General features: G+C 37.5%; 1 protein-coding gene across 4 annotated transcripts in view; it reads left to right on the top strand.

The window, feature by feature from the left end:
- The window catches only part of SYTL5 (synaptotagmin like 5), a 301,635-nt gene that overhangs the window by 57,863 nt on the left and 226,612 nt on the right, over positions 1-17,160 (top strand). For 2 of the 4 annotated variants that reach the window (XM_056826257.1, XM_001379061.4), the window contains exon 1: positions 4,833-5,673. The exons of 1 other annotated variant lie outside the window; for it this stretch is intronic. The gene's annotated coding sequence lies outside the window, so the exon portion shown is untranslated. Of the gene's footprint in view, positions 1-4,832; positions 5,674-17,160 lie in introns of those variants that run through there. One more of the 4 variants, XM_007493347.3, reaches the window with a different exon arrangement.

The raw sequence follows: 17,160 nt of genomic DNA, 5'->3' as shown, positions 1-17,160 counted from the left end.
GAATAGTGGCAACTAAAATGAATTGGGAATTTACTTTGACCATCTATTATTGCCCAGAGGTTGTACAGGGGAAAGAACACAGCATTGGTATCAGAGGAACTTAGTTCAAATTCTACCTCTAATATGTACCTGTATACCCTTAGAGAAAGTTGCATGATTTTTCTGAGCTTCGGGTTCTGTGATATGGAAATCACTTTAAAAGACTGATATATATTAATTTAAGGTCGCCAAGGAATTCAGCTATGTAATTCCTAAATGAAAACTCAAGTCAGTAGTCAACCTTTTATGGAGTTTTTAATTACTAACAGGAGGAAGAAAGGTATGAGAGAGAGAGAGAGAGAGAGAGAGAGAGAGAGAGAGAGAGAGGGAGGGAGGGAGGGAAAGGGAAAGGGAAAGGGAAAGGGAAAGGGAAAGGGAAAGGGAAAGGGGAGAGAAGGGAATAGGTCTTAAATACTCCCTCTGCTTAGGCTGGGCCAAAGGCCCAAGGCCTTGGATAGCCGAGGCAAAGAAAAGAGATCAGTCCCTATCACTCACGTGACCAAAAAGGAGAAACAGTCTGAGGGCCTCCACTCCAAGCACCAGGCAGCCACAACCTCCTCTCCTTCACCCAGGAAGTCCCCAAACTCCTCAGCTATCCTCTACCTCACTTCCTGTGTCTCACCTGTGCCAATGGTGGCTCTAGCTTCACCCAGGACTGCCCAGAGGTCTGTCCCCTTTGCACATGTCTGTTGAAGGCCATATTCTCAAATAATTAAATCTTGAGATTTGCTGCAGCCCTTCCTAAATCCTGTTACCCTGAGTAGGGTGGAGATTGTAGTTTCCAAGACCTGATTCTGTCATTCCAAGTATCTCTATTGTTATTGATCAGGAAATAGCCAAATCCCATCCTCTAAAGAATGATTTGAACAGGGTTGAGTAGTTTTGAAATTCACAGTTCTTCAACTTGGAAATGAGGTGATTGGACTAGCTGACCTCTCCATTTTCTTCTTCTAGCTTTATCTTTCTTTTTTTTTTCCATTTGAATTAGTTTATTTAGTCAATTTAGAACATTATTCCTTGGTTACAATAATCACATTGTTTCTGTCCCTCCCCTTCACCCACCCTTCCCACAGCCAATGGCAATTTCATTGGGTATTACATATGTCCTTTATCAGAACCTATTTCCATATTGTTGTTTGCAGTAGGATGTTCATTTAGAGTCTACATCCCCAGCCATATCCCCTCCACCCACATATTCAAGCAGTTGTTTTTCTTCGGTGTTTCTACTCCCACAGTGTTTCCTCTGGTTGTGCATAATGGTTTTCCTCGTAGATTCCTCCAGGTCATTGCATTGCCACTAATGGAGAAATCCATGACATTCAATTGTACCACAGTGTATCAGTCTCGGTGTACAATGTTTTCCTGGTTCTGCTCCTCTCACTCTGCATCAATTCCTGGAGGCCATTCCAGTCTCCATGCAATTCCTCCACTTTATTATTCCTTTGAGCACAATAGTATTCCATCACCAACATATACCACATTTGTTCAGCCATTCCATAATTGAAGGGCATCCCCTCATTTTCCAATTTTTTTGCAACCACAAAGAGCACAGCTATAAATATTTTCATACATGTCTTTTTCCTTCTTATCTCTTTGGGGTACAAACCCAGCAGTGCTATGGCTGGATCAAAGGACAGACAGTCTTTTATCATCCTTTGGGCATAGTTCTAAATTGCCCTCCAGAATGGTTGGATCAATTCACAACTCCACCAACAATGAATTAATGTCCCGACTTTGCCATATCCCCTCCAGCATTCACTACTTTCCTTTGCTGCCATGTTAGACAATCTGCTAGGTGTGAGGTGATACCTCAGAGTAGTTTGGATTTGCATCTCTCTGATTATAAGCGATTTAAAACACTTTTTCATGTGCTTATTAACAGTTTTGATTTCTTTAACTGAAAATTGCCTATTCATGTCTCTTGCCCATTTATCAATTGTAGAATGGCTTGATTTTTTGTACAATTGGTTTAACTCTATAAATTTGAGTAATTAGACCTTTGTCAGAGGTTTTTGTTATGAAGATTGTTTCCCAAATTGTTGCTTCCCTTCTAATTTTGGATGCATTAGTTTTGTTTGTACAAAAACTTTTTAGTTTGATGTAATCAAAATTACTGATTTTATATTTTGTGATTTTTTTCTAGCTTTTGCTTGGTTTTAAAATCTTTCCTTTCCCAAAGATCTGACAAGTATACTATTCTATATTCACCTAATTTGTTATTAGTTTCCTTCTTTATATTCAGGTTATTCACCCATTCTGAGTTTATCTTGATGTAGGGTGTGAGATGTTGATCTAAATCTAATCTCTCCCATACTGTCTTCCAATTTTCCCAGCAGTTTTTATCAAATAGTAGGTTTTAGTCCCACAGACTGGGATCTTTGAGCTTATCATAGACTGTCTTGCTGAGGTCATTTACCCCAAGTCTATTCCACTTATTCTCCTTTCTGTCTCTTAACCAGTACCAAATTGTTTTGATAACCACTGCTTTATAGTATAGTTTGAGATCTGGGACTGCAAGTCCTCCTTCCTTTGCATTTTTTTTTATGATTTCCCTGGATATCCTTGATCTTTTTCCTTCCAAATGAACTTTAGCTTTATCTTTCTAAACACATTTTCTTTTTAGGCATAATAGGAAGGTTTGATATTGTTCATGCCACAATTTGATTTGGTGAGGTTCATATCCTGGAAAAGTGAAAACTAGGGGCACCTAATATTTGTCTTTAAGTATTTGAAGGCCTGTTTTGTGCAAAAAAGATTAGATTTTTTTTTACCACAAAGGTAAGAACAAAGAAAAATGGGAAGAAGTTACAAAAACCCCCCAACAAATTTAGAGTTTATATTGGCTATGGGCTACCCTCACTGGATCCATCCATTCATCCCTGATAGCTATTGTCCCATATTTCTTTTCTCTTTTGTGTCTAAATTTCTGGAGAAGTCAGTCTGTAAAAAGTGTCTACTTCCTTTGTTCTCTCTCTCTCTCTCTCTCTCTCTCTCTCTCTCTCTCTCTCTCTCTCTCTCTCCTTAATTTGCTACAGTGTTGACATCCTCCTGATTGTACTAAAATTGCTCTTTCCAAAGTTACTAATAACCTCTTGATCATAAAATCTAATGCCCTTTTATTTATCCTCATATTCCTTGATTCTGCAGGTTCTGACACTATTGATAATTGCCCAGTTCTTGATACTCTTTTCTTTTTACATTTTCATGACACTGCTTACTCCTCCTATTTATCTGACCATTTCTTTTCAAGACTTCTTTGCTAGATGACTTCATTTAATTCATGCCCTCTAACCTTGAGTGTTCCACAAGGCTCTGCCCTGGGTCTTCTCCCTCTATACTATTTCACTTGGTAATCTCATTGGCTCCCATAGAGTCAATTATTATCTCTATGCTGATTGATTCTCAAATCTATTTAACCAACCCTAACTTCTCTGTTGACTTCCAGCCTCACATCTCCACCTGTCTATCAGATATTTCAAACTGGATCTCCCCAATATATCTTAGACTCATTATGCCCAAAATTGAACTAATTAACCTTCCCCTCATATCTTTCCTTCTTCATAACTCCTCTATTTCTATTGAAGGAACTATTATCCTCTTGGTCACCCAGACTTATAATCAAGTGTTATCCTTGACTCCTTGCTCTCTCTCTTACTCTCCCATATTCAATTTGTTGGCAAAGTCTATTGATTTAATCTTCATAACAAATCTTTACTCTATCCCTTACTCTTCCCTTATATTACCATAGACCCTCATCACTTCATGCCTGGACAGTTAAAATAGCATGCTGTTGATCTACCTGCTATAAGCCTCTCTGTCAAAGTGATCTTCCTAAAGCACAAATCTGACCATAACTCCTCTCCCATTCAATAAATGTCAGTGGCACCACCTTGAGGAGAATTCTCTATTTGGCCTTCAAATCTCTTCATAACCTGCCTCTCCTAGGAACTTTCCAGTCTTCTTAAACCTCTCCTTCCTCCCACACAAACTTTAGGATCCACTGAAGCTGACCTCAAGTGGGGACACCACGTCTTCTAATTCTGAGCATTTTTCCTGACTACTTGCATGACTAGAATGATTTCCTTCTTCCATTCTGCCTCCTGATGTCCCTGACTTCCTTCAAATCCTAGCTAAATCCCTGCTGACTACAGCAAGCCTTTCTCATTTTCCTCACATTCTAAAGACTTACTTCTGTTAATTATTTCTAATTTATCTCATATATTGTTTGTACATATTTTACATGTTGTTTCCTCATTACATTGTACGCTTTTTAGAGCACAAACTGTTTATTGCTTTTCTTTGTTATCTCCAATGCACAGTATCTGGCACACAGTAGGTACTTGATAAATGTTTATTGAATGCCTAGAGGGAGTGATATTCAAGCAAAGTCTTTTGGGATATGTCATAGAAATACTTCATTTCAAGTATAATTTGGCCTAAATGGCTGGTGAAGGTTTCAACTCTCAAATTCTGTAGTTCTGGCATCTACCTCATTCCACAAGTCTTGACAAAGTCTACAAATCAGGATAGAGCAACTTTTTCATATTCCAGGTTCCTGATAAAGTGCAAATAAGCCGATTTCTGGTCAGACTTTTTCTCACCCCTCCATCAAGCTCTGCAGTCCCCACAGAGCATTGCCATTTAACTCCAAATGTGCTAGTGACCAGCCATTACTGGCCCCCTTCATTCTCTAAGGCAAAAATTCAAACTAATTCATAAGCCACGAAGTGCTTGAAAGGAATAGTCCAAACCCGATCCCTCAACCCATCCCTTTATTCTTCTCAAATCCCAGGTGCTTCCTCTTGGTCCTTTTTGCATGAAAGCTCCCCAGCATGAGTTGGTGTTAGCTTGTGCTAAGATCTGGGGATGTGAACCACAGGAGGCGCTACTGCATTGGCACTGGCGCAGGGCAAAGGCTGGGGACACAGAAGGCTGAGACATACCAGGGGATGCCTAGTTAGGAGCAGCCTGAGCTTGTTCTGCTGGCTGTAGTGGGGGAGAACACAGCCCTTAGGGAGAAGTGAGGACTAGGGGCTTCGAGCTCAATTGTCAGTCACGGACCCTGGCGATGCTGCTGCGCAGCCTGTGGGGAGGGAAATTTGGGGAGGCACAGGTGACATTCCCGGTCCCCGGGTTGCCAGGTGATGCCCTGGTGTCTGGGCAAGGACTTACAAAGGTGCCTTGAGACGGAGTGTGAGAGAGAGAGAGAGAGAGTGTGTGTGTGTGTGTGTGTGTGTGTGTGTGTTTCGTGGGGCGGGCAGCAGGGTTAAGCTCTGCTAGCTCTGTTGGCTTTAGTAGGACCGCCCCCAGGCTGGGGAAGAAGAGTAAGTGAGGGGAGCGCGGAGACGCTGAAGCAAGAAAGCTCCCAGTACCCTATGTTTAGGGATAATGAGGAATAGGCTCTCTCTTTAAGGTTACCTGAGGGGGGCGGGTTTTGTGTGGGAAAAGACTAGAGAGGAATATATGAGTCACACTGCTCTCCCAGGGCTCCAGGAGTCAGGATTGCTCCTCCAGGCTCCGGATCTCCATTTGCACCAAGTACCCAACATTTATCTGGCTCGTTACTGCAGGATGGAGCCAGGCGACGGTGACAGCTCCTTCCGAGTCCCACTCCAGGATCCAGGTGAAATCCAGGTAAATAACTATTAGATCCTGCTCTTGCACACGTGTGTGTGTGTGTGTGTGTGTGTGTGTGAGAGAGAGAGAGAGAGAGAGAGAGAGAGAGAGAGAGAGAGAGAGAGAGAGATGACACTGTTAAGTATCACTATGTCCCGTACTTGTACTTCCAAATGTCCGGTATTGTATTCAACTGGAGAGAAATAAAATTACTTTAAGCCACACCCCACCCCACCCCTCACTTTATGTCCTAAACAATATCGAGAGGTGGGCACAAGGACCAAGATTTACACTCAATCACTCCCTTGGATGGTTTCCCCTTGCTCTGTGATGGAGACTGGATAAGACTTTGTAACTTTTACTCTACTGAATTTCTACATCTGCTTTTTAATAGGATTAAAAGATCGATCAATTCCACCCTCCCACCCCCAGTCATTGATGTGAATATCACAGTGGGGCTGAAGTTATTCAGTAAAACAATTCATGTGAATGTCTAACTTATTCCAGAAATGTATAAAATAAATAACATTGAAGAGGTTAGCCTCATTTCCTTTATTTTAAGATGTTTCAAAGCCCCTCAATAAGGACCAGTCCCTGTTCTTATAGAAGGACTTTAATGGAGGTGTATTTCTCCAGCTTGGAAAACAGGGAAAACCAATAACACAAAGCTTTAGGTTTTTAAAATGAAAGACTGAGATAACCTCACTCAGATATCTAGAAATGAGTATTCTGTGAACATGTGCCCATTATTGTTGAGAATAACTGTGGACATGAAGATAATCTCAGAATAAGAACATTTGAAGTTTCTCTTGAGGCTTACTGATTCATTATCAATGCCCTGTGGCTTGATGAAATTTCAACAGGTGGTCTTATCTCTTATCAAAGTGTCATGGCTGTGATATTAAGCAGTCTCCCCAGGAATGTAAGGAAATCTCTCCTTCACCCCCCCCCCCCAATAAAATCTCTGACTGTATCTTACAACTGATGGCAGGTGAAAGGTAGAGAGTATATTCCTGTAGTCAATTAATTTGTTCTTTTCTGATTCTTTCCAGAAACATTTTGTTTTGGATGTAGTAGTCTATATGTAATAAGAATTCCCTTGTGGGAAAATTTTTCTTTAAATTTATTTATTTATTTAGAATATTTTTCCATGGTTACATGATTCATGTTCTTTACCTTTCCTCTTTCCTTCCCCCTCCCAAATGTGACAAACAATTCTACTGGGTTATACATGTATCATTGTTCAAAACCTATTTCTGTATTATGCATATTTGCAGTAGAGTGATCTTTTAAAGCCAAATGCCCCATTGAACCACATGATCAATCATATATTTTTCTTCTGCATTTTTGCTCCCACAGTTCTTTCTCTGAATGTGGATAGTGTTTTTTTTTTTCCATAAGTCTCTCAGAATTGTCCTGGATCATTGCATTGCTGCTAGTAGAGAAATCCATTACGTTCAGTTGTACCACAGTGTGTTGGTCTCTGTGTACAATGTTCTTCTGGTTCTGCTCCTTTCACTCTGCATCACTTCATGGAGGTCATTCCAGTTCACATGGAATGCCTCCACTTTATTATTCCTTCGAGTATTCCATCACAAACATATATCACAATTTGTTCAGCCATTCTGCAATTGAAGGGCATCCCCTCATTTTCCAATTTTTTTGCAACAATTTTGTGCACAAAAATTTTGTGCACAAAGAGCGCAGCTATAAATATTTTCATGACTTTTTCCTTATTCTCTTTGGAGGTCAAACCTAGAAGTGTTATGGCTGGATCAAAGGGCAGACAGTCTTTTATCGTCCTTTGGGAGAATGGTTGGATCAATTCACAATTCCACCAGCAATGAATTAATGCCCCAACTTTGCCACATCCCCTCCACTATGCATTTACTTTCCATTGCTGTTATGTTGGCCAATTTTCTAGGTGTGAGGTGATACCTCAGAGTAGTTTGAATTTGCATCTCTCTGATTATAAGAGATTTAGAACACTTTTTCATGTGCTTATTAACAGTTTTGATTTCTTTAACTGAAAATTGCCTACTCATGTCCCTTGTCCATTTATCAAGTGGAGAATGGCTTGATTTTTTTGTATAATTGATTTAGTTCTTTATAAATTTCAGTAATTAGACCTTTGTCAGAGGTTTTTGTTATGAAGATTGTTTCCCAATTTGTTGCTTCCCTTCTAATTTTGGTTGCATTGGGTTTATTTGTACAAAAACTTTTTAGTTTGATGTAATCAAAATTATTGATTTTATATTTTGTGATTTTTTTCTAGCTCTTGCTTGGTTTTAAAATCTTTCCTTTCCCAAAGATCCCAAAGACCACCCATGAGCAATCCATGTTGTTCAAATTGTTTAGATCTATTTTTATGTGGAGAGTGTTTTGTAGTTGTGTTCATATACTTCCTGTGTTTGTGTCAGCAGATAGATTCCTAAGTATTTTATATTGTCTATAGTGATTTTAAATGGAATATCTCTTTCTAAATCTTTCTGCTGAGATGTGTTGGAAATATATAGAAATGCTGATGACTTATGTGGCTTTATTTTGTATCCTGCAACTTTGCTAAAGTTGTTGATTATTTCCACTAGCTTTTTAGTTGATTCTCTAGGATTCTTTAAGTAGATCACCATATCATCTGCAAAGAGTGATACCTTGGTCTCCTCGTTGCCAATTTTAATGCCTTCAATTTCTTTTTCTTCTCTAATCGCTACTGCTAATGTTTCTAGTACAATGTTGAATAATAGAGGTGATAATGGGCATCCTCATTTCATTCCTGATCTTATTGGGAAGGCTTCTCATTTATCCTCATTGAAGATGATGTTTGCTGATAGTTTTAGATATATACTGTTTATTATTTTTTGGAAAGGCCATTCTATTACAATGCTTTCTAATGTTTTCAATAGGAATGAGTGTTGTATTTTGTCAAAGGCCTTTTTCTGCATCTACTGAGTGTAAAAATGGAGATTTTTGAACCCCAGACTTCAATTCCCCAGAAGTCCTTGGTGTTTCCCAAAATTCCCTATAATCTCACCTGAGTCCCCAGGTTGGAAAAATCACAATTGGTATTTAACTGGCAGTAATGACTCCCTCTCTCAGTTCCACTCCATTGCAATGATGTAGTAAGTAAGCTAAGTGCTGGGGTTCTGGGTTGGCTAATCAGCCATGGAAACAGGAGTTATTATTGTATTTTTTCTTTATTCCTTGATTTCTGATAATCCTTAATAAACCTCTTAAAGTATAATATTTTTATTATGAGACACTAATTTAATTTTTACAGTTAATGGCAACCACAAATTGGACAAGAATTTCTCAATTTTTTTTAAAAGATAGCCTAGATAATTGTTTTTTTAAGCCACGTTTCTCTGGCCAAGGCTTTTTGCCTACCCTCACAAAGCTTCTGATTCAGCTCACTCCTGCTGCCTGCTTCTGTGCTCAAGCCATCTGCTCTGGACCTGCTTGACCCAGATCTCTCTCCTGGTCCCTTCCTGCCCTGGCCCCAACCCCAGCTGATCTCCAGCCTCTGAGCCAGATCACCCTAGGCCAGTCCCAGGACCCAGGCTGCTGGTAGCTGCCCCTGTGTCTTCAGGAATCACAAACCAACTGGTAAAAACAGAAGTGTTCTTTCCTTAGGCAACAATTAGCCTTCACATAGCAAGGGACCTAAGTGGTGGGGGAACGTGGAGAAAGAAAAGACTTTTTCCAAACAGGAAGTTACAAGTATGGCGTATTCTATGGGAGAGCAGTGCATTGCCTATTTCAAAGGATATTTTTTGAGTGCACTGATACTTTTATTTATCTCACCTGAGATTCAGGAGAGAAATTCATCTCACTGCAACTCTTTGCCATTTGGGCCTAACCAATTTGAGATTCCAAAAACCCATATTCACCCTTGCTGTGGAATAGTTGTCAGTTCTGACAAAAGGCATCTCATCTCAACAGATAAAACAAAACAAAAACGAACTTCATAGAGACTGGAGGTTATATTTTTAACTTTTCAGACTCCAATGTTTTATAAAAATCTCTGTATCTTATTGCATTTTGCTGATTGTTTTGTTTAAGATTTAATTTTGTTGGTTTTAAGTTTATATATTAATATATTCAATACTATTCTGTTACAGTGAATAGTTTTGATGTACTGAGTTTTAACTAGTTATATTCTGTTGCTTTCCCCCTATAACTATACCGAACAAATATTAATGAATAAGCCCATATTAAAAAAAAACAGCCTTTTCTCTATTTTGACTTTTCAAATTGTCACATAAAGGATGTATCATTAAAACTGGTTACAATTGTATAACAACCTTTGGAAAATTTGATGAGCTAAATATCTCAAATTGATTTTAAAGGGTTTTTTAGACATGATTTTTAGATTTTTTTGCAATAACTCTGATCAGGAGGTAAGGTCCAGTTTAGTAGCTGAAGTGAAATACAATTATAATCCCACCTCCTATATTTATAAAAATGTGAATTGATGGGATATCACAGTCTCATACAAAGGAGCTCAGAAGTTCATCCCAGGACATGGTACTTCTGGATGGCTCCCAAAAAGGGATCATCTCTCATTTATAACTTCAGCTCACTTTACTTCCACCAGAACAATCTAGATTTATTGATGATGTTCTAGACCCAAATAAGTTTTACTTTGTTTAAAAATGCATTTGCCAAGGTTGAATGATTTGCTATGTCTATAAAAATTGTGTCAAATATCCTTCAGTTCATAGGCTTTTGAAAATGTCACATAGCAACTCATGTGAAATATGATAGTGGGTTTGTTTGCTATTGTAATTAACTGGGCTATTGCAAATTTTGGGGATATTGGAACTTTTTGAATGTGCATTACATGTTGTACTACTGTTCTTTATAAAAAACTGTTACTTTGTGAAATTCATTTGCTTGTACTCATAGTGGATCATGGATAGGTACAAAGAGGAAATGGATCTCATTTTTGGTGAGAAACCTTGTATTCTATATTTCCTTAGCTGACACAGTGTGTCAATGATTATAAGCTATATATATATATTATTTTTAAAACTCTTTTATTATTATATTTTTCTTATATGTGCAATATACTATTTCAGTTTTTTATTTCTTTTCTCCATTTTATATTTGAAGCATATGTCACCAGTATTAAGATTTTCTTTACCTTTTTTTGATTTTTGCAGTAATATAAGTTTAAAATATATTTGCTATAATAATGCATGCCCCCAAAGCTTGAGACTATAAAAATGATGCCACTGATTGTTTAAAAAAATTTTTTTTTGGGGGGGGGACTTTGCTTAATGATTCTGTCTGATTCCAGGACAAGAGAATACAAAAAGAGCCATTGCATAGTGCCAAAGAAGCACAGAGCTAAATTGCATAGTTCCAATTGAGCACAAGGTCAAAGAGACCAACCAATCCCAATGGGGCTGATGAAAATTTTGAGCCAAGATAAGAGGACTTAAACATGTTTGGGGTTCGAGGTTGTGGATATTTAACATGTGTTAAAGGCAGGTCTTCCTTGTCTCACATTCTACCAAGTATCTCATATTTGGCTCCTACTTGGCTCCTAAAATCTAGACCCTATTCTGTCTTTCATAATGTGGCAACTTTCTGTAGTACTGGCTACTGATTGGGTAAATGCATAAATGCTTATATCATTTTAATTGGACCCTGATTCAAGGACCTCTTATAGATTTATTTTTCCTTTACTTGGAATTTTTACACATAAGACTTTAATAGTAGATATTTCATCCAGAAATTATCTTTTTTATTTTGGATTAAAAAAAATTTTTTTTTATTTCTCTTGCCAATTGATTCATATACCTCATAACTCAGCCATGCATCCCTAAGTGATCCCTGTGTTTTTTCAATCACCCTCTTCAGGGGGGGGAATGTAAAAATATTATTATTTTAAATTTCAAAGTTTAAATTCCTTTTGAGAGTAATTTTAGGTTAAGAAACATGATACCTCTCCGAATCCAGAACATGAACTGTTTGGAGAAGATACCAAAAAGATGTCTCCACAAACAATATGCTGCACCAGAAGATCCAGAGTGAACTTTGGGATGTGGTGATTTGAACTGTGTGGGGTTTGAATGCATCATTTTGTGTGTATACTCTTATGTTAAAGGGGACTTCCCCCAAACTGGCTTTTTGTCAATGGGCCTAGCAATTATTGGTTTTGTTCTCTTTTCCTCTTATCCTCAAATTATTGTAATTTCCTAGCTGGTATGTTTACAAGACCCATCGGAGAAACTACTCTTCCTCGGGCCTCAGGGGGGAAGGTAAAGCTGGAGATTTTGAACCCCAGACTTCAATCCCCAGAAGTCCTTGGTATTTCCCAAAATTCCCTATAATCTCACCTGAGTCCCCAGGTTGGAAAAATCACAATTGGTATTTAACTGGCAGTAATGCCTCCCTCTCTCACTCCCATTCCATTGCAATGATGTAGTAAGTAAGCTAAGTGCTGGGGTTCTGGGTTGGCTAGTCAGCTATGGGCACGTAAGTTATTATTGTGTATTTTCTTTATTCCTTGATTTCTAATAATCCTTCATAAACCTCTTAAAATATAATATTTTTATTGCAAGATACTAATTTAATTCTTACATGAGATAATCATATGATTTTTGTTGGTTTACTTGTTGATATGGCCAATTATGTGGATGGTTTTCCAAATATTGAACCATCCTTGCATTCCTGGTATAAATTCTACCAGGTCGTAGTGAATAACCTTCCTGATCGCTGAAGATTTTTCCATCTATATTTATTAAGGAGATTGGTCTATAGTTTTCTTTCTCTGTTTTTGACCTGCCTGGCTTTGGAATCAGTACCATATTTTTGTGTCATAAAATGAATTTGGTAGAACTCCTTCTTTGCTTAATCTGTCAAATAGATTGTATAATATTGGGATTAGTTGTTCATTGAATGTTTGATAGAATTAATATGTGAATCCTTCTGGTCCTGGGGATTTTTTCTTAGGGAGTTCTTTGATGACTTGTTCAATTTCTTTTTCTCAATATAGGGTTGTTTTGGTAGTCTATTTCTTCCTCTGTTAGTCTAGGCAATTTACATTTTTGTAAATATTCATTCATATCACCTAGATTGCCATATTTATGGCCATATCATTGGGCATAATAATTTTTAATAATTACCTTACACCACTTCATTAGAGGTGAGGTCTCTCTTTCCATCTTGAATACTGTCAATTTGGTTTTCTTCTTTCCTTTTTTTAATTAGGTTGACCAGTACTTTGACTATTTTATTTGTTTTTTCAAAGTACCAGCTTCTAGTCTTATTTATTAAATCAATAGTTCTTTGATTTTCAATTTTATTAATTTCTCCTTTGATTTTTTGGATCTCTAATTTAGTCTTCATCTGAGGACTTTTAATTTGTTCACTTTCTAGTTTTTTAATTTGCATGCTGAATTCACTGACCTCTGCCCTCCCTAATTTGTTAATATATGAACTAAAGGATATAAATTTCCCCCTGAGTACTGCTTTGGCTGCATCTCATAGGTTTTGAAAGGATGTCTCATCATTTTTTATTTAGCTCTCCATGTATCCTTAGTAATTATTATTTTCATTGAATTATGATCTGAGATCTGAGAAGGTTGCATTTATTATTTCTGTTCTTTTGCACTTGTTTGCAATGTTTTTATGCCCTAATACATGGTCAATCTTTGTGAGTGTGCCATGTGCTGCTGAAAAGAAGGTGTATTCCTTTTTGTCTCTATTTATTTTTCTCCACATATCTATTAACTCTAATTTTTCTAAGATTTCATTCACTTCTCTTACCTCTTTCTTATTTATTTTTTGGTTTGATTTATCTAGTTCTGATAGAGGGAGGTTCAGGTCTCCCACTAGTATAGTTTTTTCTATCTATTTCATCCTTGAGTCCTACTATTTTCTCCTTTAGAAATTTGGATGTTATGCCATTTGGTGCATACTTGTTGAGTAGTGATATTTCCTCATTGATATATTCCTCATTCCTGCATTTTATCAAGACATAATTAATTTCCCTATCTCTTTTGACCAGATCTATTTTTACTTTGGCTTTGTCAGATATCATGATTGCTACTCCTGCCTTCTTTTTATCAGTTGATGCCCAATAGATCTGGCTCCAACCCCTTACTTTTCCCCTTTGCACGTCTACTTTTCTCATGTGTGTTTCTTGTAGACAGCACATGGTAGGGTTTTGGTTTCTAATCCACTCTGCTATTCGCTTGTGTTTTACCTGTGAGTTCATTCCATTCATATTCAGAGATATGATTATCAGCTGTGTATTTCCCAGCATTTTGATTTCTACTCCTAGTCCTGCCTTTTCTTCTTTCACTATTTCCTTCTACACCATTGTTGGTTTTTAATCAGTCCCCCTAATTCCCACCCTTATTTTACTTCTCTTTCTACCCCTTCCCTTCTTATTCTCCTCTTATTTTCTTTACAGTCTTTGTAAACTACCCTCCACCTTCTCCCTCCCTTGTACTGCTCCCCTCACCACCAATCCTTTTGTTTCCCTTCTACTTCCCTATAGGGTGCAAATCAATTCTCTGCCCCAATGTATTTAATTGTTTTTCCCTCTTTGAATCAATTTCAATGCATGTAAGAATTGAGTATTTCCTATCTCCAACCTCTTTACCATTCCAGTGTATTGATGTTCTCCCCTACTCACACCATGTGCTTCTTTGTGACATACAAATATACCCCATTTTGTTTCTTTTCCCATTTCTTTTAGTATTAACCTCTTTTTTTAGCTCTAGTTGTGTATATATGTATATCTATATACATATTTATGTCTTGGGATTTCATCCTATACAGTTTGTCACTGTTCCCTCTAGATACCCTGATGATAATAACAATTTTAAAGAATTACCAATGATCTCTTTTCTTATAGGGATACATATCATTTTAACTTATTGGATCTTTTTAAAAAAGTTTTTTGTTTGTTTTGTTTTTCTGCCCTCCCACCCTCCTTTCTTAATTACCTTTTGATGATTCTTTTGAGTTCTGTGTTTAGGCATCAAATTTTCTGTTCAGGTCTGGTCTTTTCTTTACAAATGCTTAGAATTCTTCTATTTTTTTTAAATGACCATACTTTCTCTGTAAGAATATAGTCAGTTTTTCTGGGTAGTTGATTCTTGGTTGTAGATATAGTTGCTCTCTGGAATATTATATTCCATGCCTTTCCGTCCTTCAGTGTAGATGTTGCCAGATCCTGCCTGTAGTTCCTTGGTATCTGAATGACTTCATCTTAGCGTCTTATAATTTTTTTTTTACCCTTGATCTGATAGTTCTTGAATTTGGCTATAACATTCCTGGGTGTTTTCAGTTGGGGATTAAGTACAGGAGGTGAACAGTGGATTCTTTCAAGCTCCACTTTTCCCTATTGTTCTAGAATATCAGGGCAGTTTTCTTGGACAATTTCTTGTAAGATGAAGTCCAGGCTTTTTCTTTTGTCATGGTCTTTCAGTAGACCAATGATTCTTAAGTTGTCGCTCCTGGAATAATTTTCTAAATCTTCTGTTTTGTGAACGAGGTGCTTCATATTTTCCTCATTTTTTTCATCCTTTTCATTTTGTTTTATAGTGTCCTGATACCTTGTGAAGTTCCTTGCTTCTAATTGTTGTATTCTGGTTTTTAAAGACTGGATTTCATCCCTGGCTTTTTGGTCATTCTTCTCCTTCTGTTTTGATTTTCTTTGGAGGTCATCTTTCATCTTCTTTGCCTCATCTTTCATTTTATTTGCCTCATTTTTCATCTCTGCCTCATTTTCAAGCTGATTAATTTTGGCTTTCAAGGCACTATTTTCTTGTTTTAGTTCAAGTGCCTCTATTTCCAGATGACTTATCTTGCTTTTTAAATTCTTTTCCCAGTTGTCTTCTCTCTCTTGATTGTGTTTTGAATTGTATTTTGAGTTCTTCCAAAGCCTGTGTCCAATTCGCTGGAGTTTCTGTGTTTTTGCTTGGTTTTTCCTTCATCCTTCTCTGTTGTATTTGCTCTTTGTTCATTGTCTGGGTAGAAGCTATTGATTGTAATTTCTTTTTTTCTTTTTCTGTTGTTTGATCATATTTGCCCATTCTTTTCCTCTGTAGTTGCCTGCAATCTTGCTCCCCTCATTGTGTGTTGGATCTGTGGTTTTGGGTTTTTTCCATCAGCCTTCCCCCTAGGAGCTTAGTCAGGAAATCTCTCAGAGCAGTCTGTGGGGGAGGGGTGTTGGAGCTTGAGCTTCCCTGCCCTCTATAGGCTTTGATGAGATTAAGTCCAGCTGGGTTTGCAGAGCTGGATGTTCCCTGAGGCCAAAATCTTGGGAAAGTGTGTGTGTGTGTGTGTGTGTGTGTGTGTGTGTGTGTGTGTGTGTGTGTGTGTGTAGGACAATATGGAATGTCTCTGCTGCTGTAACTAGGATGCCCGCTCTGTGCTTCTTCTCCAACTACTTCCCCACCACCAGCACCCTTGCCTGCCCAGATGTTCCAGCTATTGCTGGAGGCTCAATACTCTAGGTGGGGAGAGGAGTCCTGGGACCTTCTTTCTTTCTTCCCCTTAAACCCAAGTGTTCTCAAATTCAGGCTTTTGGGGAGTATACCTTTTAAGTTGAGTCCAGCAGGAGGGTTCCTTGTCTCTGTCTTGTTGTTAGGTTTGATTTTCAGTCCCCTAGGAGCATTTAGTTTATAATCAGTACGGAAGGGTTTTCAGAGGTCTGAATTTTTGCTGCCTCTATGCTGCCATCTTGACTCCGCCTCTCAATTTTTAAATTTACAAATATACATGAACTTATATATCTAAGTGAAAATCATCCTCTTCAAAGTGGTACATTGGGAGTTGGCATATTTCAATGAAAATGTTATTTTTATTTAAAAATTATTCCAAACCCTTAAAAATTTCTCTTTTAGACTTTTCTGAAGAGCCTGTAGCAAGCTCATTATCCATAGTGAAGATGAAGCCTAATATTTTGAAGGCAGATTACATTTTTTATAACATACCAGAAGTAATTTTGAGTTGTTTGTTGACTGTGGTAGGCCTCAAGCCAAGTTTTTGTTCAGAAAAATGAGGTGGTTGAGATAATGAGGCAGACTCTGAATCTGAAAACCATTATTAAAAAAAAGAACTGCTGGAGATATTTTGAGAAAGGTATGAATAAGTGTACAACCTTTTATGGAGACTACTTTGAAGGACAAGACTCATATTTGGATTTTGGTGTATTATGCTTGAACAATGAATCATTTATATCTAGTCTCACCTTTTACTGTTTTTGGAGAAAAACAATTTATTTAACAATTAATTAATTAATTAACAATAAAAACAAGTTAAAGATGTTTAGAAGTCAGCAAAAATTTGGACATGCAGCCAATTTTTAACTAGCTGCAGTAATTGGGGTAAGGTGAGGAGAAGCTAATACTTCCTAAAATGAAATAGCATGATATATATATATATATATATATATGTATGTATGTATGTATGTATTAAGCAATAGAGAAGTGATGAAAGAATCAAGTGGCAGTGACTTTTTGAAATGTACCTCTTTTGGGA

This window comes from Monodelphis domestica, chromosome 4 (genome assembly GCF_027887165.1).
Source record: "Monodelphis domestica isolate mMonDom1 chromosome 4, mMonDom1.pri, whole genome shotgun sequence".
Taxonomy (NCBI): Eukaryota; Metazoa; Chordata; class Mammalia; order Didelphimorphia; family Didelphidae; genus Monodelphis; species Monodelphis domestica.
The sequence above is the reverse complement of the archived record's forward strand: the minus strand, read 5'-3'. Positions and strand labels throughout refer to the sequence as shown.